Consider the following 22,782-nt stretch of genomic DNA (forward strand, 5'->3'; position numbering starts at 1 on the left):
GTTTATCTCTGGGCTTTCTATCCTGTTCCATTGATCTATCTTTCTGTTTTTGTGCCAGTACCATACTGTCTTGATTACTGTAGCGTTGTAGTATAGTCTGAAGTCAGGGAGCCTGATTCCTCCAGCTCCGTTTTCCGTTCTGAAGATTGCTTTGGCTATTCAGGGCCTTTTGTGTTTCCATGCAAATTGTGAAATTCTTTTTCTAGTTCTGTAAAAAATGCCAGTGGTAGTTTGATAGGGATTGCATTGAATCTGTAGATTGCTTTGGGTAGTAGAGTCATTTTCACAATGTTGATTCTTCCAATCCAAGAACATGGTATATCTCTCCATCTATTTGGATCATCTTTAATTTCTTTCATCAGTGTCGTATAGTTTTCTGCATACAGGTCTTTTGTCTCCTTAGGTAGGTTTATTCCTAGATATACTATTCTTTTTGTTGCAATGGTAAATGGGAGTGTTTTCTTGATTTCACTTTGAGATTTTTCATCATTAGTGTTTAGGAATGCCAGAGATTTCTGTGCATTAATTTTGTATCCTGCTACTTTACCAAATTCATTGATTAGCTCTAGTAGTTTTCTGGTAGCATCTTTAGGATTCTCTATGTATAGTATCATGTCATCTGCAAACAGTGACAGCTTTACTTCTTTTCCGATTTGTATTCCTTTTATTTCCTTTTCTTCTCTGATTGCTGTGGCTAAAACTTTCAAAACTATGTTGAATAAGAGTGGTGAGAGGGGGCAACCTTGTCTTGTTCCTGATCTTAGTGGAAATGCTTTCAGTTTTTCACCATTGAAGACGATGTTGGCTGTGGGTTTGTCATATATGGCCTTTATTATGTTGAGGAAAGTTCCCTCTATGCCTACTTTCTGCAGGGTTTTTAATCATAAATGGGTGTTGAATTTTGTCAAAAGCTTTCTCTGCATCTATTGAGATGATTATATGGTTTTTCTCCTTCAATTTGTTAATATGGTGTATCACGTTGATTGACTTGCATATATTGAAGAATCCTTGCATTCCTGGAATAAACCCCACTTGATCATGATGTATGATCCGTTTAATGTGCTGTTGGATTCTGTTTGCTAGTATTTTGTTGAGAATTTTTGCAACTATGTTCATCAGTGATATTGGCCTGTTGTTTTCTTTCTTTGTGACATCCTTGTCTGGTTTTGGTATCAGGGTGATGGTGGCCTCGTAGAATGAGTTTGGGAGTGTTCCTCCCTCTGCTATATTCTGTAAGAGTTTGAGAAGAATAGGTGTTAGCTCTTCTCTAAATGTTTGATAGAATCCGCCTGTGAAGCCATCTGGTCCTGGGCTTTCGTTTGTTGAAGACTTTTAATCACAGTTTCAATTTCGGTACTTGTGATTGGTCTGTTCATATTTTCTATTTCTTCCTGATTCAGTCTTGGCTGGTTGTACACTTCTAAGAATTTGTCCATTTCTTCCAGGTTGTCCTTTTTTTTTTTTTTTGCAGTACACGGGCCTCTCACTGTTGTGGCCTCTCCCGTTGTGGAGCACAGGCTCCAGACACGCAGGCTCAGCGGCCATGGCTCACGGGCCCAGCAGCTCCGCAGCATGTGGGATCCTCCCAGACCAGGGCACAAACCCGTGTCCTCTGCATCGGAAGGCGGACTCTCAACCACTGCGCCACCAGGGAAGCCCCAGGTTGTCCATTTTATTGGCATAGAGTTGCTTGTAGTAATCTCTCATGATCTTTTGTATTTCTGCAGTGTCAGTTGTTACTTCTCCTTTCTCATTTCTAATTCTATTGATTTGAGTCTTCTCCCTTTTTTTCTTGATGAGTCTGGCTAATAGTTTATCAATTTTGTTTATCTTCTCAAAGAACCAGCTTTTAGTTTTATTGATCTTTGCTATCGTTTCCTTCATTTCTTTTTCATTTATTTCTGATCTGATTGTTATGATTTCTTTCCTTCTGCTAACTTTGGGGTTTTTTTGTTCTTCTTTCTCTAATTGATTTAGGTGCAACGTTAGGTTGTTTAATCGAGATGTTTCCTGTTTCTTAAGGTAGGATTGTATTGCTTTAAACTTCCCTCTTAGAACTGCTTTTGCTGCATCCCATAGCTTTTGGGTCGTCGTGTCTCCATTGTCATTTGTTTCTAGGTATTTTTTTTATTTCCTCTTTGATTTCTTCAGTGATCACTTCGTTATTAAGTAGTGTATTGTTTAGCCTCCATGTGTTTGTATTTTTTACAGATCTTTTCCTGTAATTGATATCTAGTCTCATAGCATTGTGGTAGGAAAAGATACTTGATACAATTTCAATTTTCTTAAATTTACCAAGGCTTGATTTGTGACCCCAGATACGATCTATCCTGCAGAATGTTCCATGAGCACTTGAGAAGAATGTGTATTCTGTTGTTTTGGGATGGAATGTCCTATATCAATTAAGTCCATCTTGTTTAATGCATCACTTAAAGCTTGTGTTTCCTTATTTATTTTCATTTTGGATGCTCTGTACATTGGTGAAAGTGGAGTGTTAAAGTCCCCTACTATGAATGTGTTACTGTCGATTTCCCCTTTTATGGCTGTTAGTATTTGCCTTATGTATTGAGGTGCTCCTATGTTGGTTGCATAAATATTTACAATTGTTATATCTTCTTCTTGGATCGATCCCTTGATCATTATGTAGTGTCCTTCTTTGTCTTTTCTAATAGTCTTCATTTTAAAATCTATTTTGTCTGATAAGAGAATTGCTACTCCAGCTTTCTTTTGGTTTCCATTTGCATGGAATATCTTTTTCCATCCCCTTACTTTCAGTCTGTATGTGTCTCTAGGTCTAAAGTGGGTCTCTTGTAGATAGCAAATATATGGGTCTTGTTTTTGTATCCATTTAGCCAATCTGTGTCTTTTGGTGGGAGCATTTAGTCCATTTACATTTAAGGTAATTATATGTATGTTCCTATTCCCATTTTCTTAATTGTTTTGGGTTCGTTGTTGTAGGTCTTTTCCTTCTCTTGTGTTTCTTGCCTAGAGAAGTTCCTTTAGCAGTTGTTGTAAAGCTGGTTTGGTGGTGCTGAACTCTCTCAGTATTTGCTTGTCTGTAAAGGTTTTAATTTCTCCATCAAATCTGAATGAGATCCTTGCTGGGTAGAGTAATCTTGGTTGCAGGTTTTTCTCCTTCATCACTTTAAATATGTCCTGCCAGTCCCTTCTGGCTTGCAGAGTTTCTGCTGAAAGATCAGCTGTTAACCTTATGGGGATTCCCTTGTGTGTTATTTGTTGTTTTGCCCTTGCTGCTTTTAATATGTTTTCTTTGTATTTAATTTTTGACAGTTTGATTAATATGTGTCTTGGCGTATTTCTCCTTGGATTTATCCTGTATGGGACTCTCTGTGCTTCCTGGACTTAATTAACTATTTCCTTTCCCATATTAGGGAAGTTTTCAACTATAATCTCTTCAAATATTTTCTCAGTCCCTTTCTTTTTCTCTTCTTCTTCTGGAACCCCTGTAATTCGAATGTTGGTGTGTTTAATGTTGTCTCAGACGTCTCTTAGACTGTCCTCAGTGCTTTTCATTCTTTTTTCTTTATTCTGCTCTGCAGTAGTTATTTCCACTATTTTATCTTCCAGGTCACTTATCCGTTCTTCTGCCTCAGTTATTCTGCTATTGATCCCATCTAGAGTATTTTTAATGTCATTTATTGTGTTGTTCATCATTGCTTGTTTCATCTTTAGTTCTTCTAGGTGCTTGTTAAATGTTTCTTGCATTTTGTCTATTGTATTTCCAAGATTTTGGATCATCTTTACTATTATTACTCTGAATTCTTTTTCAGGTAGACTGCCTGTTTCCTCTTCATTTGTTAGGTCTGGTGGGTTTTTATCTTGCTCCTCCATCTGCTGTGTGTTTTTCTGTCTTCTGATTTTGCTTATCTTACTGTGTTTGGGGTCTCCTTTTTGCAGGCTGCAGGTTCGTAGTTCCCATTGTTTTTGGTGTCTGTCCCCAGTGGCTAAGGTTGGTTCAGTGGGTTGTGTAGGCTTCCTGGTGGAGGGGACTAGTGCCTGTGTTCTGGTGGATGAGGCTGGATCTTGTCTTTCTGGTGGGAAGGTCCACGTCTGGTGGTGTGTTTTGGGGTGTCTGTGGACTTATTATGATTTTAGGCAGCCTCTCTGCTAATGGGTGGGGTTGTGTTCCTGTCTAGCTAGTTGTTTGGCATAGGATGTCCAGCACTGTAGCTTGCTGGTCGTTGAGTGAAGCTGGGTGCTGGTGTGTAGATGGAGATCTCTGGGAGATTTTCGCCATTTGATATTATGTAGAGCTGGGAGGTCTCTTGTGGACCAGTGTCCTGAAGTTGGGTCTCCCACCTCAGAGGCACAGCACTGACTCCTGGCTGCAGCACCAAGAGCCTTTCATCCACACAGCTCAGAATAAAAGGGAGATAAAGTAGAAAGAAAGAATTAGTAGGAGTAGAAAGAAAGAAAGAAAGGAGGGAGGGAGGCAGGAAGGAAGAAAGGAAGGAAGGAGGGAAGGAAAAAAGAAAGAAGATAAAGTGAAATAAAATTAAGTAAGATAAAATATAATAAATTTATTAAAATAAAAAATAATTTTTAAGAGAAAAAAAAGAAAAAATTTTAAAAAAAACGGACGGATAGAACCCTAGGACAAATGGTGGAAGCAAAGCTATAGAGACAAAATCTCACACAGAAGCATACACATACACAGTCACAAAAAGAGGAAACGGTGAAAAAAATCATAAATCTTCCTCTCAGAGTCCACCTCCTCAATTTGGGATGATTCGTTGTTTATTCATGTATTCCACAGATGCAGGGTACATCAAGTTGATTGTGGAGCTTTAAACCGCTGCTTCTGAGGCTGCTGGGAGAGATTTTCCTTTCTCTTCTTTGTTCTCAGAGCTCCCAGGGGCTCAGCTTTGGATTTGGCCCCGCCTTTGCGTGTAGGTAGCCAGAGGGCGTCTGTTCTTTGCTCAGACAGGACAGGGTTAAAGGAGCCGCTGATTCGGGGGCTCTGGCTCACTCAGGCCGGGGCGGGGCGGGGCGGGGCGGGGGGGGGGGGGAGGGAGCGGCACGGAATGCGGGGCGGGCCTGCGTCGGCAGAGGCCGGCGTGACGTTGCACCAGCGTGAGGCGCGCTGTTCGTTCTTCCGGGGCAGCTGTCCCTGGATCCCGGGACCCTGGCAGTGGCGGGCTGCACAGGCTCCCCGGAAGGGGGGTGTGGATAGTGACCTGTGCTCGCACACAGGGTTCTTGGTGGCGGCAGCAGCGGCCTTAGCGTCCCATGCCCGTCTCTGCTGTCCACGCTTTTAGCCGTGGCTCGCGCCTGTCTCTGGCTCTCCTTTAAGCAGCGCTCTTAATCCCCTCTCCTCGCGCACCAGGAAACAAAGAGGGAAGAAAAAGTCTCTTGCCTCTTTGGCAAGTCCACACCTTTCTCCGGACTCCCTCCCGGCTAGCCGCTTCGCACCAACCCCCTGCAGGCTGTGCTCACGCCGCCAACCCCAGTCCTCTCCCGGCGCTCCGACCGAAGCCCGAGCCTCAACTCCCAGCACCGCCCGCCCTGGCGGGTGAGCAGAGAAGCCTCTCGGCCTGGTGAGTGCCAGTCAGCACCGATCCTCTGTGCGGGAATCTCTCCGCTTTGCCCTCCGCACCCTGTTGCTGTGCTCTCCTCCGCAGCTCCGAAGCTTTCCCCCTCCGCCACCCGCAGTCTCCGCCTTCATAGGGGCTTCCTAGTGTGGAGAAACCCTTCCTCCTTCACAGCTCCCTCCCACTGGTGCAGGTCCCTTCCCTATCCTTTTGTCTCTGTTTATTCTTTTTTCTTTTGCCCTACCCAGGTACGTGGGGGTGGGGGGGTTCTTGCCTTTTCGGAGGTCTGAGGTCTTCTGCCAGCGTTCAGTAGGTGTTCTGTAGGAGTTGTTCCACGTGTAGATGTATTTCTGGTGTATCTGTGGGGAGGAAGCTGATCTCCGCGTCTTATTCTTCCGCCATCTTCCCCAGCAATCTTCACATGTCTCTCATTTTAAGTCAAACACTAGAAATGATGAAGCTTAGTGAGGAAGGCAAGTCAAAAGCATAGACAGGCCAAAAGTCAGGCCTCTGCACCAAACAGTTAGCCAAGTTGTGAACACAGAGGAAACGTTCTTGAAGAATATTACAAGCGCTGCTCCAGTGAACCCATAAATGATAAGAAAGTGAAACAGTCTTACTGCTGATATGGAGAAAGTGTTAGTGGTCTGGATAGAAGATCAAACCAGCCACAACATTCCCTTAAGCCACAGCCTAATCTAGAGCCAGGTCCTAACTCTCTTCTATTCTATGAAGGCTGAGAGAAGTGAGGAAGCTGCAGAACAAGCGTTTGAAGCTATCAGAGGTTGGTTCACGAGGCCTAAGGAAAGAAGCCATCTCTGTAACATAAAAGTGCAGGGTGAAGCAGCAAGTGCTGATGCAGAAGCTACAGCAAGTATCCAGAATATCTAGCTAAGATAATTTATGAAGGTGGCTATACTGAACAACAGATTTTCAATGTTGATAAAACAACTTTCCCTTGGAAGAAGATGCCATCTAGGATTTCAATAGCTAGAGAGGAGAAGTCAATATCTGGCTTCAAAGCTTCAAAGGACAGGCTGACTCTCTTGTTATGGCTAAAGCAGCTGGTGATTTGCCATTAAAGCCAATGCTCATTTACCATTCTGAGAATCCTAGGGCCCTTAAGAATTATGCTAACTCTACTCTGCCTGTGTTCCATCAATGCAACAGCAAAGCCTGCATGACAGCTAGCACATCTGTTTACAACATGGTTAACTGAATATTTTAAGCCCCCTGTTGAGAACTACTCCTCAGAAAAAAAAGATTCCTTTCAAAATGTTACTGCTCATTGACAGTGCACCTGGTCACCCAAGAGCTCTGAAGGAGACATACAACAAGATAAATGTTGTTTTCATGCCTGCTAACATAGCATCCATTCTGCAGCTCGTGGATCAAGGAGTCATTTTTACTTCCAAATCTTATTATTTAGGAAATATATTTCATAAGGCTATAGCTGCCATAGATAGTGATTCCTCTGATGAATGTGGGCAAAATCGAAAACCTTCTGGAAAGTATTCACCATTCTGATGCCATTAAGAACATTCAAGATTCATAGGAAGAGGTCAATATTAATAGAGGTCAAGTATCAATATTAACAGGAGTTTGGAAGAAGTCTATTCCAACCCTCATGTATGACTTTGAGGGGTCCAAAACTTCAGTGAAGGAAGTTACCACAGCTCTGGTGGAAATAGCAAGAGAGCTAGAATTAGAAGTAGAGCCTGAAGATGTGACTGAATTGCTGCAGTCTCAGGATAAGACTTGAATGGATGAGGAGTTGCTTTTTATGCACAGAAAATGGTTTCTTGAGATGGAATCTACTCCTGGAGGAGATGCTGTGAGGATTATCAAAATGACAACAAAGGATTTAGAATATGACATAAATTTAATTGATAAAGCAGCAGCAGGGCTTGAGAAGGTTGGCTCCAAGTTGAAGGAAGTTCTACTGTGACTATCAAACAGCATTGCATGTTACAGAGAAATCATTTGGTAAAGTAAGAGTGGTATGGCACTCTTGTGCCAATTGTGGTGTGGCAAATTTCATTGTTGTCTTATTTTAAGACATTGCCATAGGACTTCCCTGGTGGCGCAGTGGTTAAGAACCCACCTGCCACCTGCCAGTGCCGGGGACACGGGTTTGAGCCCTGGTCTGGAAAGATCCCACATGCCACGGAGCAACTAAGCCCGTGAGCCAAAACTACTGAGCCTGCACTCTGGAGCCTGTGAGCCACAACTACTGAGCCCGTGTGCCACAACTACTGGAGCCCGTACGCCTAGAGCCCATGCTCTGCAACAAGAGAAGCTACCGCAAGGAGAAATCTGCACATCGCAACGAAGAATAGCCCCCGCTCACCACAACTAGAGAAAGCCTGCATGCAGCAATGAAGACCCAATGCAGCCAAAAATACATAAATGAATAAATAAATTTATTTTTTTTAAAAAGACATAGTCACAGCCACCCCAGCCTTCAGCAACCACCACCCCGATCAGTCAGCAGCCATCGACATGAAGGCAAGTCCCTCCACCAGCAAAAAAGCTCAGGTGATGGTTAGCATTTTTTAGCAAGGAAGTATTTTTCAATTAAGATAAATACATTGTTCTTTTATTTATTTTTTTTAACTTTAAACAATTTTTATTACACAAAGGTTGTCACATAATTGGATATTGCTCTACTCTGTACACAATTATTCTTACTCTCCACAGAAAGGCTGCTTCTTAGCTTCTCATCTGTTGATGGCAATCACTAAAATCCTGATTTTAACAGAATAGTAGTAAAAATGCCTCAGTGATTTAAGTTGAAAGCAGTACATTGGTGCATGGCTCTTATACTCATTTACCAGGAATGTACAAATGTCTTTATTCAAAAATACAAAATAAATTATCTGTAGGCATGGACAATGACAGCAGTAAACCATTCTATGTTGTCAACTGAAACCAGTAACTGATGGTTATAGTGATTTTCTTAAACATCAGCCAGCCTTTTCTTCAGTCATCTCCTTCAACTGACCTCTCAAAGTTATTGGTGAGGAACGCTGCCTCGAGCTTCCTCTCACAGCTCATTAATGATGGTAAAGCCCTATTCTAGGAATTAGAACATGCCACCTCCCATCCCACCTCCCATCCCACCCATTCCGCCCATTCCAGGATCCTTCTCTTCTTTAGGAATTTCTGTGACTACAACTTCTGCTGTAGTTAACGGAGAGGCCACTCCAGCAGCATCCAGTAATGCAGTTCTTACAACCTTAGTTGGATCAATGATTCCTTTTTCCACCATATTCACAAAATCTCCAAGCATAGCATCATAACCAACTTCTGAAGAACTTTGCAAAATTTTCTCAACTATCAATGATCCTTCGACACCTGCATTTTTAGCAATGGTCATTGCAGGAATTTTGAGTGCTTTTTTAATAATTTCTATACCAATTTTTTGATCTTCATTAGCTGGAGTTATTGAATCCAAGGCTGGAAGGCACCGAAGCAGGGCACAGCCCTCTCCCAAAACAATGCCTTCTTCAACAGCAGCTCGTGTAGCATTAAGGGCATCTGTAACTTTGTCTTTCTTTTCATTCACTTCAACATCACTTGTCCCACCAACCTTTAGCACAGCAACACCATCTGAGAGTTTTGCCAGACGTTCATTCAATTTTTCCTTTTCATATTCACTAGTTGTAATATCTAACTGCTCGATGATTTCTTGAATACGCTTTTCAATTTGAGCCTTGTCACCTTTTCCTTTCAAGAGCATGGCATCATCTTTGGTCACAATGACCTCTCCAACTTTTCCTAAGTCATGAGGCTGACCATCTTCAAGATTTAGAGTTAGTCCTTCTTCTCCAAATACTGCACCACCAGTAGCAATAGCCATGTCTTTAAGCTGGTTCTTTCTATTGTCACCAAAACCTGGAGCTTTGACTGCTACAACCTGAAGACCAACTTTCAGCCTATTCAAAACGAGTGTACTTAGAGCTTCTCCGTCCACGTCTTCAGCAGTTATGACCAAGGGCTTACGGTGAGCATTGGCAATTTCGAGAGCAGGAACAATGGACTGGACACTAGAAATTTTCTTTTCACTTAACAGAACATAGGCATCTTGGAATTCACATTTCTGACCTTTTGATATATTAATAAAGTATGGAGAGATATACCCTCTATCAAACTTCATGCCTTCAATAATTTCTAGTTCATCATTCAGTGTTTTTCCATCCTTTACTGTGATAACGCCCTTTCTTCCAACCTTCCTCATCGCATCAGAAATGATGCTGCCGATTTCTTTGTCTCCATTTGCAGAAATCGTAGCAACCTGGGCGATCTCTTCCGGGGTTGTCACAGGTTTAGACTGCTTCTTAAGTTCAGCAAGTACAGCATCAACAGCTAACATCACACCTCTCCTGATTTCCACGGGATTAGCACCTTTGCTAATCTTCTCGAAGCCTTCCTTAGCAATGGAGCGTGCCAGTACAGTCACAGTAGTGGTGCCATCCCCAGCCTCTTCGTTTGTGTTATTGGCAACATCTTGAACAAGTTTCGCGCCAATATTTTTATATTTATCTTTTAAGTCAATGGACTTTGCAACAGTCACACCATCTTTTGTCACTTTGGGACTTCCCCAACTCTGTTCAATAATCACCGTCCTTCCCTTTGGCCCCATAGTAACGGCTACAGCATCAGCTAAAAGGTCTACACCTTGAAGCATTAAGGCTCGGGCATCTGCACCAAATTTTACGTCTTTGGCATGAGCCCGAGTGAGATGAGGAGCCAGTGCCCTGGACACTGGCCTAATCTGGCGAAGGACTGCGGGCAATCGAAGCATTTCTGGGGCAGCGGCACGGCTAGTGGGCGACGAGACAGGCCGTCGGTGGCGAGTGACATTGTTCTTTTAGACATAATGCTATTGCACACTTAATGGACTATGGTATAGTATAAACATAACTATTGGCATTAGGAAGCCAAAAATTCCTAGCAACTTGGTTTATTGCGATGTTCACTTTATTGCAATGGTCTGGAACCGAACCCGCAGTGTCTCTGAGGTATGCCTATATTGGCATAATGTAATCAAAATGGCAGAAACCCCTTTTTTGTTCTATATGCCTTATATGACTTACAAGGAGGTTAAATGTTCTGCATTTGTTTGAGCAGCACCTATACTTCTTCATACAGGCACTTATTCACTCAAAAATATTTACTGAGTGCCTACTATGTGATGACAGTTTTCTAAGCAGTAGGTACTGATTCAGCCATTCATTCAATAAATATTTACTGAGCACCTAATATGTACCAGACAGGTGAGCTTCCAAGGAAAATGTAGTCAACGAAATGAATGAAAGCTCTATTCTCATGGAGCTTCCATGTTAGTGGAGCAATACAAAAATGAAGAAAATAGAGTCTTTGAATAGTAGAGGTGCTGTGCAGGGCAAGCTAAAGGGAATTGGGATGCCCTGAGTTGGGACTGGTATTTTGTGTAAAGGAGTCAGGGAAGGCCTCATGGCTAGGTTCATATCTGATCAGAAACCTGAAGGAAGTCAGAGAGTGGACCATGTGGCCATCTGGGAGACAGTGTTCCAGGTGGAGGGACCAGCACGGGCAAAGGCCCTGGGGTGGAGCATGCTTGGTATGGCATGAAAATACAAAGGTGAAAACACTAGACACTGGTTTTACCTTCTTGGATTGTAGAGTCTGGTTGTGGAGGCAGAGAGTAATCAAATATCTCCCACATAGATGTCTAATTCTGAAGAGCCCATGTGCCAAGAGGGAAGCACAGATGGGGCTGGAAGATCCTATAAAAATAGCTGATCGAATCTCAGGGAAGGATTCCCTTAGGAAGTGTAGTTTAAACTGAAATCCAAAGAAGAAAGCGAGGTTAACCTGGTGAAGGGGAAGGAGGTGGTAGGGTATTAGGGAGGCTATTTCCTGTATAGGGAACAGTGTGTGATCGAAGTATGTGTGTTCAGAGGGGTAGATGGGATCAGGGCTGGTTTAGGACATAAAAGATCCAGGCATCTGCCTTGCAGAGAATGAGGGGGAAAGCGTCCTTGATAAGCAGGAGGGTATGAGCAGGGGACAAATCGCAGAGGGTTTCTGCAGTTTGTAATTACTTAACTGTTTAAATGAGTATGTTTACTATCTGCCTTCCCTGCTGGAGCAAGTTCCAGGGAGCCAGGACCCTGTCTCCTTTCACTACACTATCCCCAGCTCGTACCTCAGGTGTGGCCCCCTGCAAGGGCACGGTTTGTATTTGTGGGCTCCGTGGCTGGCTAATATCTCCAGCAATCTCACAACCAGCTGAGAGCCTCAGTGGTAACAAGCAGCTCGCATTTTGTGAGTAGTTGGCTCTGTCAGATTCTGGGTTCAGAAAAGGCCAGCAAACTCGGCAGTATTCAAAGCTGAGATTTACGTTTCAAAATCGCAGATAAAAGCCGACTGTGACCATGGAGCTCTCCTCCCACGGAGAAGCAGAGTCCAAATGGCACTGTTCTCCCTTTGTCATACTAAGATGACGTTTTCATCTTGACTTGGTGATAGTGTACTTCTAGGATGGGTGCTCATTGCATAGTATTAAAGAGTCAAACTGTCAGACGAGAAAACAATATTGTTTTTTTATTTCAAGAACGTGTGATGGGGCTTCCCTGGTGGTGCAGTCATTGAGAGTCCGCCTGCCGATGCAGGGGACACGGGTTCGTGCTCCGTTCCGGGGGGATCCCACATACCGCGGAGCGGCTGGGCCCGTGAGCCATGGCCGCTGAGCCTGCGCGTCCGGAGCCTGTGCTCCGCAACGGGAGAAGCCACAGCAGTGAGAGGCCCGTGTACCGCAAAAAAACAAAAAAACGTGTGATGTTATCTAAGACACCGGTTGCCCAGCCAGTAGACTGATTGCCAAGGCATCTTCACTGTGAGAAAAAAAAAAAAAAAAAAAAGGGAGGGGGTGTATAGCATAACTCTGGGACAAAGTGCAGAGATTTAGCCAAGCCCTCATTTTTGCAAAGCTGAAGATCAACTTTTGGGGGACAATTCCTGGTATTTCCTATCAGCCTCTACTCCCCGGTTCTTCCTTCCCAATCCTGCATTTGAGGCCGCCTGTGGTACGAGGGAAGTGAATTCTACCCTCCCCAGGGTAGGAGCAGGGAAGCCAGGTGCAGCCCATTCTGTTCACCTGGCCACAGTCACGGATGCCTGGCTGCACGTGGGAGCTAGGCTGGTTCCTGGAGCGAACCTCGGGCGCTGCACTTGGAATGCTGGGACAGAGGCTTCCTTCATGCTGGGCTGCGTGGTAGCGGCAGCACCTGGAACAGCAGTGGTGATTTTTGCCACCAATAGGGCATGCCACCCTGGGGCCAGTGCTAGTTCAGAGGAGGCCAGATTGAGAGAATTGAATGGAGAGAGCGGTGAAGCCCCAAAAGATGGTGAACCTCAGAATCAAATTGCACCTGAATCCTGCCATGTTTCTGGACTCGTCCATGAAGTAAGTCCATACATTCTGTTTATTATTGAAATTGAGACTTCTGTATGTGGTGGCCAAATCTTCCTAGATGGTAAAGGTAATAGAAATGCAGAAACAATTTTCTGTCCTCTAAAAGTATAGTAGCATGTACAGGAAATCAGAATGCAGGTGTAATTGCTGCAAGATCCATATTCTCCTAATTATTTTTAAGTGAAATCTTCCAAGAGTTAACGCCTTAAGTATGTTAATGACATTTTGAGTAAGTAAACATACATGTTTTCTTGAAAACGACAACAGTATGAAGGGGTAGACAGTGAGAAGGGCATCTCCATCTCATTCTTCTCAGTTCTCTTCCCCAAAGGCAACATTTTAATTCCTTTACAGGCTTCTTATATGTACTTCTTACGATAGTCTGTACATAGATCTCCCTTTTAATTTACACAAATGCTGCTATATGCTGTCAGCATCTTGCTTTTTTTGCTCACAAATATATCTCAGAGGTTGTTCCATATCAGAAAAGATATAAGCTGCTTTCTTATTCTTTTTTTTGCTTCCTTATTTTTTATTTCAATTGAAATATAGTTGATGGGCAATATTACGTTTCAGATTTTTTTTTAATGAAAAAGCTGCTTCTTAAATATGGCTACGTGGCTAGGAATTTTTCATTCTTCATTTCACTGCTACCTGCAAACAAGGGTGAGTAAATCAGTTGGTTTAATCAGTGAAATGAAACAATGGTAGCAAACACCTTTCATACACTAATGAGGAAATTCATTTAAAATTATTAAACAGCGAGCTTCCCTGGTGGCACAGTGGTTGAGAGTCAGCCTGCCGACTCAGGGGACGCGGGTTCATGCCCCGGTCCGGGGGGATCCCACGTGCCGCGGAGCAGCTGCGCCGGTGAGCCATGGCCGCTGAGCCTGCGCATCCGGAGCCTGTGCTCCGCAACGGGAGAGGCCGCAGCGGTGAGCGGCCCGCGTACCGCAAAAAAAAAAAAAAAAAAATTATGAAACAGCTCCAGACTATTCCATTGTTTGGTTCTGTGCTTTATTTAACCAAGCTCCCATAGAGAGTCATTTAGGCTGTAACCTTTAGCTACTTTACACAAAGCTGCAACAAATATTATGTATGCTCCTTTGTTTGAAAGCTGTATAAAATGTTCTCAACAACAGTCTATATAAATATAGGCTGTTCAATCAAAAGTTTTAAACCTGAGACTGAATACAAGAATCAAAAATTGTTTTTTGTTAACTTTTTTTGTGTGTGTGTTAACCTTCCCCCCCCCACAACAAATAGATGGATTCTTTTTTTTAAAAAAAATTGAATTATAGGGGCTTCCCCGGTGGTGCAGTGGTTAGGAATCTGCCTGCCAATGCAGGGGACATGGGTTCGAGCCCTGGTCTAGGAGGATCCCACGTGCCGCGGAGCAACTAAGCCCATGCGCCATTACTGAGCCTGCGCTCTAGAGCCCGCAAGCCACAACTACTGAAGCCGGCGTGCCTAGAGCCCGTGCTCCGCAACGGGAGAGGCCACCGCAGTGAGAGGCCTGCGCACCAGAATGAAGGGCGGCCCCCACTTGATGCACCTAGAGGGAGCCCGCGCACAGCAACGAAGACCCAGCACAGCCAAAGATAAATTTTTTAAAAATTTGAATTATAGTTGATTTACAATATACTGATAGTTTCAGGTGTACAGCAAAGTAATTCAGTTATATATATATATATATATATTTGATTCATTTACATTATATTGATGTTATTACAAGATATTGAATACAGTTCCCTGTGCTGTACAGTAAATCCTTGTTGTTTATTTTATATGTAGTAGTGTGTATCTGCTAATCCCATACTCCCAATTTATCTCCCCACTGCTCTCCCCCTTGGTTATCATAAGGTTGTTTTCTATGTCTGTGAGTTTGTTTCTGTTTTGTTAAGTTCATTTGTGTTATTTTTTAGATTCCACATATAAGTGATATCATATGATATTTGTCTTTCTCTCTCTGGCTTACTTCACTTAGCATGATAATCTCTATGTCCAGGTGGATTCCTTTTTCTCACTCATCCATCCATCCATTCATTCAACAAATAGTTTTTGTTTTATTTTGTTTTGTTTTTTGCGGTACGCGAATCTCTCACTGTTGCGGCCTCTCCTGTTGTGGAGCACAGGCTCTGGACGCGCAGGCTCAGCGGCCATGGCTCACGGGCCCAACCGCTCCGCGGCATGTGGGATCCTCCCGGACCAGGGCTCGAACCCGTGTCCCCTGAATCGGCAGGTGGACCCTCAACCACTGTGCCACCAGGGAAGCCCAACAAATGGTTATTGAGGACTCACTATGTGCCAGGGAATATTTTGGTGCTGATCCTTACCTCAAGGGCCTAACATGACATGTTCATTGGAGAAGAAGATAATAGGTCCAATGGACGGCCAATCATCTGTGGTTATTTATACACATTAATATTTAAGTGACTTTAGTTGTAACAGCTTCACAGTTATTTCAGTACAAACCAACTCAGTCTTGGACCTGTATCACAAGGGGTCATGTCTATGCTAGGTCAGTCAATATTTCTAGGTGATAAAAGCAAGGGACCAACAGACCCTTTCTAGGGAGAGCATTCCCTACAATCTCTTACTGCAAGAAATAGCTCCAAGCCATTCATTAAGCATCAATGCCCATGTAGCTTCCCTGTAGCCCCAGCTCTGTGGCCTTGGCTGATTGGACCAGGGGTGGGCATGGGACCTCAGGGCAACCAGTTTATAGGTTGGCTGGCGGCCTATGATCTGGCCTGACTCCAAAGCTTTGTCCAGTAGGAATGCTGGTAACAACTTGCCCCAATCAGATCCTTTTGAATTGAGATACAGAGAAAATAAAACAAATGTTAGCTACGGAAGTAAAACCAAAGGAGAGGAGAAGCCTAGTCATGTAACTGTTGAAGTCAAGGTTTCCAAACGCAGTGACTAGCCAGAGTTAACCAGGTCAGGTCTGGTCTAGGGCAATGGTTCTCAAACTTGCCACAGACAGTCCATGCTTCTGGACTCTTCCAGTAAGTCAGTCTATATGTTCCACTTCTTGTTTATCTTGAGACTTCTGTTTAATTGGTGACTGTTGTCTGAATCATCCTAGATGGTAAAGGTGATGGAAATCCAGAAACAATCTTCTCCCCTTGCCTGGAGGACCTGTTAAAACAGAGATGCTTGTTGCACCATCAGAATTTCTGATTCAGTGGGTCTGGGGGGTGGTGCTGAGAATTTGCATTGCTAACAAATTCCTAGTTGACACTGATGCTGGTGATCCAAGGACCACACTTTGAGAACCATAGCTCTAGGGAAATCTTCCATCTATTCAGGTCTCTGTGAAATAAGATGGGTCCTCTTCTTACCGTTAGGCTAGAGCGTTCCATTTTCTGGGTCCCTGGGAGATCATTCTACCACAGAGCTGAAATTCCTGATTGCCTTTTTTTTTTTCAGGTCTTTTTGACATCTCCACATTTCTGAGTGAGTCCTTACCACATTACGGGCCCCCAAAATAGAACATAGTAATTAGGTATCATTTATTGAGCCTGTACTCTGTACAAATAGAAAGCATTCAGTAAATGATAACTAGATGTTCACTAGGGAATTGCAATGACTCATAAATATTTTGTCCCTAAATTCACTACTGCAATATTGTTTACTTTGTATTTTTGTTTTTAGAAATTTAAATTTCCTCTTGATTCTTCCTGCCAATTATATAAGAACCAGATTTTGCTCAGCATTTGCAATTTTTCCTACAGTTGTAATGTTCCATCATGTCCTCAAAAATATTAAAACTCAGAGAAAATCAGAAGCAGCTCTAACAAATGAGACTGAACTCTTCCTTTGACCTAGATATGCTGTTCCTGACAAATTAGTGTGTTATTAAAATGTTTTAACTCTGAGGACATCTGTGATCACATTTATTACAAACAGAAATAGGAAGATCTATTGGAAGTTTATTTATATCAGGTCCCATCTTAATAATCTCAGGTCTCTGGTTATGTCTTTTGTCAAACCTTAAAATGGAATATTTATTTTACGATTATTTCTCGTGTTTCTGCTCCACTGGACTCAGCTTTGTGAGCTCTGCAAGTGGGTCTATTTGTCCACCAGTTTTCTCTTAGCGCCTAACACAGGACAGGTGTTCAATAAATACTGGTGGATGTTATAGACTCAATGTTTGTGTCTCCCTCCCCACCAAATTTTGACTCCCAATGTGATGGGATTCAGAGGTGGAGGTAATTAGGTCATGGGGTGAAGCCCTCAGGAATGGAATTAGTGCCCTTATAAGAAAAGGTCAGGGAGCTCCCTTGCCCACTTTCCTTCATGTGAAGATACAAGGAGAAGGAGGCAGTATACAAGCCAGAAGAGGACCCTCAGCAGAACCTAACCATGCTGGCACCCTCATCTCAGACTCTAGCCTCCAAGACTGAGAAATAAATTTCTGTTGTTTATAAGCCACACAGTCTATGGCACTTTGTTATAGCAGCCCAAACAGACTAAGACAGTGAAACTGAATTACCCTGGCTGTACGCTTACCATTAAAAAGTGCTAAGGCAAGCATCATTTGTATCATATTAAACTAAAATAATAATGTGAACATAAGTAAAGTAGGATAATAAATTGAAAATAATGTAGCTCATTAAGTAAGCCAGTGAAAAAGGAGAAGCAACAAGGCTGGGAATTTCTTTATTCCTCATTCCATTGATAAGAACTCTGCCTGTGGCCAAGGACAAGTAGATTGTTCTGTTTAATCAGTGAAGTAAGGCAACCACCTTCAATTCATTTAAAAAGGATTTTGCTGCATATTCTGTAAAAGAAATATAAGAGAGCACATAATAAAAATGACAGTGTGATACACCAAAATGACCCCTTTTATCTCAAGACCTTGAGGCATTTTGCAAGTGATAATTATCTCTTATATCATCCCCTCTGAGGTAAGAATTCTTTTCCTCATTTATAACTGAGCCTCCATAAAATTATTCCCTCCCAAAGTCCCAAGTCATGGCTGCTCTTTGAATCCCTCACCTCCTGAGATATGTCTAAGTTAGCACATAAATCATATTGTTAAAGAAAACTTTAAATCAGGGCAAAAAGTTATGTTTGAGCTACCCAGAGAATAAGCTACTTAGGGATTTTAGATGTCAAGTAAAACTTTCCCAGTGATGAGTGGCAATGGGAACGCATTGGAAGAATTTTTTTTTTAATTTGCTTTTTTAAAAAAAAATTTTATTTATTTTTGGCTGCGTTGGGTCTTCGTTGCTGCAAGTGAGCTTTTTCTCTGGTTGCGGTGAGCGGGCTTCTCATTGCAGTGGCTTCTCTTGTTGCCCAGCACGGCCTCTAGGCGTGTGGGCTTCAGTAGCTGCAGCACGTGGGCTTAGTAGTTGTGGGTCATGGGCTCTAGAGCTCAGGTTCAGTAGTTGTGGCGCATGGGCCTAGTTGCTCCGTGGCAGGTGGGATCTTCCCGGACCAGGGCTCGAACCCGTGTCCCCTGCATTGACAGGAGGATTCCTAACCACTGAGCCACAAGGGAAGTCCTGGAAGAATTTTAACACAAAAATCTATTCAGTTCTACTTTGTATTTTAATGACGTTTTCAATATTTGGATGGCCTTAGAGGTGAATTGACTTCAAAACACCATCTGAAGTTGTAGGTGATCTGGAGCCAAAATAAAGAATATCTGACAAAGAATACGTTCTCAGAGGAATGATAATAAAATCCTAGACTGGGAGAATGTTCCATTTTATTGCCCAAATGCATAGAAATTTACCATGACAGATCAGAATTTTAATATCTGGTCACAAGGACATCATTCTTAATGATCCCCAGCTGCAGAGAGCATGTACTTGGAATTTTCATCCCTACCTTTGTGCTATTAGGGATCCTACATTTTAGATTTACAGAATTTTTAAACTTCTATTTGCAAAGAATTACAAGTATCAAAAAAAAATTACCAGGATAGTACAAAAAATCTCCACAATGCCCTTCACCTAGATTCACTCATTGTTAAAAGTCTTGCCCTATTTACTTAGTCATTTGTCATATATAAAATATTTTCCCCAAACCATTTGTACTTATGTTGCGTTCATTATGCCACCTTACCCTTAAGTTCTTTAGTGTGTATTCCTAAGAACAAAACATTCTCTTACATAACTGCACTACAGTTACCCACTTCAGCTAATTAAACATTGATCAATACTTTTATTTAATCTACTGTCCACATTCCACTTTTGTTGACTGATCCAGTAAGGACCTTTATTGTATTTTTCTTCCACAGTACAGGATTCAGACCAAGATTGCATATTACATTTTGTTATTATGTCTCCTTTAATTTTGATCAATTCTTCAGTTGTTTTTTTTTATGACAGTGATATTTTTGAAGAACAGGTGTCCCTCTTTAAATAAGTTACATAGAAAAGAATTTTGGAGAAATGTAGGTTTAATGGTGGTGGTTATTGTTTTTCAGTTAACAGCTTTTTTTTTTTTTTTTTTTGCGGTACGCGGGCCTCTCACTGTTGTGGCCTCTCCCGTTGCGGAGCACAGGCTCCGGACTCGCAGGCTCAGTGGCCATGGCTCACGGGCCCAGCCGCTCCGCGGCATGTGGGATCCCCCCGGACCGGAGCACGAACCCGTGTCCCCTGCATCGGCAGGCGGACTCTCAACCACTGCGCCACCAGGGAAGCCAGTTAACAACTTTTTTAAAAAATTGAAGTATAGTTGATTTACAATGTTATGTTAGTTTCAGGTGTACAGCACCGTGATTTAATTTCAGGTGTAAGCACAGTGATTCAGTTTCATATATATGTGTGTGTGTGTGTGTGTGTGTGTGTGTGTGTGTGTGTATTCTTTTTCAGATTCTTTTCCCTTATAGGTTATTACAAAATATTGAGTATAGTCCCCTGTGCTATACAGCAGGTCTTTGTTGGTTATCTATTATAGATAGATAGATATAGTATAGTGTGTGTATATTAACCCCAACCTTTAATTTATACCTCCCAGTTAACAACTTTTGATGGTAACTGCAAGAAAAGGAGAGATGGGAATTGCATAACTTCTAATTCAGTACTGTCAGTGAAATTCATAACAAAGCCATTCGTGTGTAATGTGCTAAAGCAGTGCCTGGCACACCGTTACTGGCAAATAAGTGTCCTCAAGAGCACCTTTCTTCCCCCTTCCAAACATGTATGTTCCATGTGACGAGGGCCATATATGAGTCTTGTTGGTAGTTTCGTCCTAATTATCTAACGCAATGGGTTGGTGTTGAGTAGACTCAGTAAAATGTTTGCTGAATGAATGACTCCTGCAGGGATGAGGTGTATTCAGATGTGTTAACTGGTACCATCTCTTTTTTCTTTAAAATTTCAGTCACCTAACGTAGTGACAAGGCACGAGGTAATTGAGCAGGTATTGAAAGCCTTCACCTTCTCATGGAAGTGGGTTTCACAGCAGATGTCAAGCATACTCCTGCAACAAATATTTTGTTTAGTTCCCAAATGCTTAAAATCCACTGACAATATAGTGTTCTGTTATCTTTAATGGTCATTATACATAATTTCCTTCTCTTTGTTCATTCCTTCTCTCCACATGTTAGGATACCAAAAACTCATTAACTTAAATTCAGATAAATTGAAACCTGTGGAGTTTTTGAAACATTCTCTGTCATCTGAACATGCTAAGCAAATTTTAAAAGTAAATAAACTGTGTAAGGGTGCCCGTTTCATTTACTTAAGGAAATCAATAGTGCTTTGCTGAGGCACTATTTACATACAAGTGATGGGTTAATTGCAAAGAGCTCTATACTATTACTTAGTTAGCAAATTGAGGGGACAGATTTAGGGGACTGCGTTTCTGTTTACTTGTTCTTATCCCCACACAGCCACATTTTAGCCACAGACAAAATGATTGATGCTAAGAGAGAAGGAACTAGCCTAGGGTCACACAGGTAGTAAGTGGCTCAGCTGGGATTTGGATCCAAGTCTTTAAGTTCCACCTTTGCTAGACCACTCTGTGCCAAACTAGTTTGAGTTGTATGAGTCCTTACAGCGCTGAGTCCCTGGTAGGCAAATTAAACCAACAAAGCAACTTCACCAAGAAAAAATTTTTTTTTTTTTTTTTTTTTTGCGGTACGCGGGCCTCTCACTGTTGTGGCCTCTCCCATTGCGGAGCACCGGCTCCGGACGCGCAGGCTCAGCGGCCATGGCTCACGGGCCCAGCCCCTCCGCGGCATGTGGGATCTTCCCGGACTGGGGCACGAACCCGTGTCCCCTGCATCGGCAGGCGGACTCTCAATCACTGCGCCACCAGGGAAGCCCACCAAGAAAAAATTTTTGAGAAAGAATTAAATATATGCTATTTCAAGGAAATCAATAATATAGTCCTTGGGGAAAAGTAGAACTTTAGCCTTTTTTCCCACTTATCGTAGGGTCATTTTTATTTTGAAATACAAGGTGGTGTGAGGGAGGAAGCCATTGTAATGTCTCTGGTCCTTAGAGCCTCTTATAGTACTAATTGCAGCCCTGAGTCCTTTAAAAGGAATAAAACAGTATTTCATTTAAAACTATCCTTTTCATCATTTTAGAGAAAGCTTCCTTCACATTGAGATAATGAGCTTTTCCAGCAAAATATGGTGGTGAAAGACTTTGCTTTTGAATTACCCACCTCGGAGTACATTTTGAGCAATTAGAACAGCTCCTGAGATAAAAGGAATCACCTGATAGAAAACACTTATTTGTGTCTAGAGAGAGTTACAATGAAGATTTCAGAGTAGCGTTACTTTCTGAATTTTCATTGTTTATCTCTGGTCAGCTAAGGATTAAATTCTTTCTTCATATTCTGACAACGTGCCCTTCAGAATGCTTAATGGCCCACTCTGCTTATAGTTGATTTTTTTATTTCTTTGAACATGTTTTTGTTTTTTACTGGGGGCCATAAGGTGATAAGTTATGGGAAGAATCTGTTAGGAGTGTGAAAGGAATTGTATTAACCTTAAAGGAAGACTTATGAAATGGTCCATCTACTCCTATCTTAAATGCTCCTTTTATATCTGTGACTTAAACCCTTCCTAAGTATGATTGGTTTCGTTTAAGTTATATGCATTTTCTCCTAACTGTGTGCCTCAAAAATGATGGAAAAGAAAACAGGACGTAAACCTCACTTTGCACTTGACCTGTATAAACTGATGAATGAATGTTGTAGAATAAGCATGTGCTTGTTCATAATAGCTGGGGTGAGATTGTCCTAACTGGCTGGCTGGTGGAGAGGCCAAGTGGTCATAGTCATGCAACTTAATATTTACTGAGCGGTTGCTATTTGCAGGCAGGAAGGAAAGCACTTCAGTTTCACTTAACCCTCACCTGAAACCTCAGAGGCAGTGACTATTATCAGTTTTGTAGATGAGCACAGTGAGGCCCAGAAAGGCTATGGGTGACAAATGCCCCACGGCTAATGATCCCATTCAATCTGACTCTAGAGGCTACACCTTATTTTGGATAGATCTCACTGGCACTTGTCAGAAGGGGGAATTAGAAGGGCATCGAGTAGATCCAACAAACTAGAGGAAGAACTGTTGCAGTAGTCCAGGTAGGAGGTGATGGGAGCTGGGACTAGAATTTTTTCTTATTTTTTTTTAACCCATTCCTCCCATCCTTCACCCCCCTCCCCCCACCTCTGGCAACCACCAATCTTCTGCTCTCTGTATCTATGATCTTGTTTTTTTGTGTTTTTGTTTTTCTATTCCCCATATAAGTAAGAGCATTTGATGATAGTCTCTCTGACTTATTTCACTTA

At 42.3% G+C, this 22,782-nt stretch overlaps 1 long non-coding RNA gene and 1 pseudogene across 1 annotated transcript in view; one reads left to right on the top strand and one right to left on the bottom strand.

Moving 5' to 3' along the window:
• Positions 1-22,782, top strand: part of LOC132432435 (uncharacterized) — a 110,284-nt gene that overhangs the window by 13,160 nt on the left and 74,342 nt on the right. The gene's annotated exons all lie outside the window — the stretch shown is intronic.
• On the bottom strand, positions 8,152-10,397 carry LOC132432433 (60 kDa heat shock protein, mitochondrial pseudogene; annotated as a pseudogene).

The sequence above is a fragment of the Delphinus delphis genome, chromosome 10 (genome assembly GCF_949987515.2).
Source record: "Delphinus delphis chromosome 10, mDelDel1.2, whole genome shotgun sequence".
Lineage (NCBI taxonomy): Eukaryota > Metazoa > Chordata > Mammalia > Artiodactyla > Delphinidae > Delphinus > Delphinus delphis.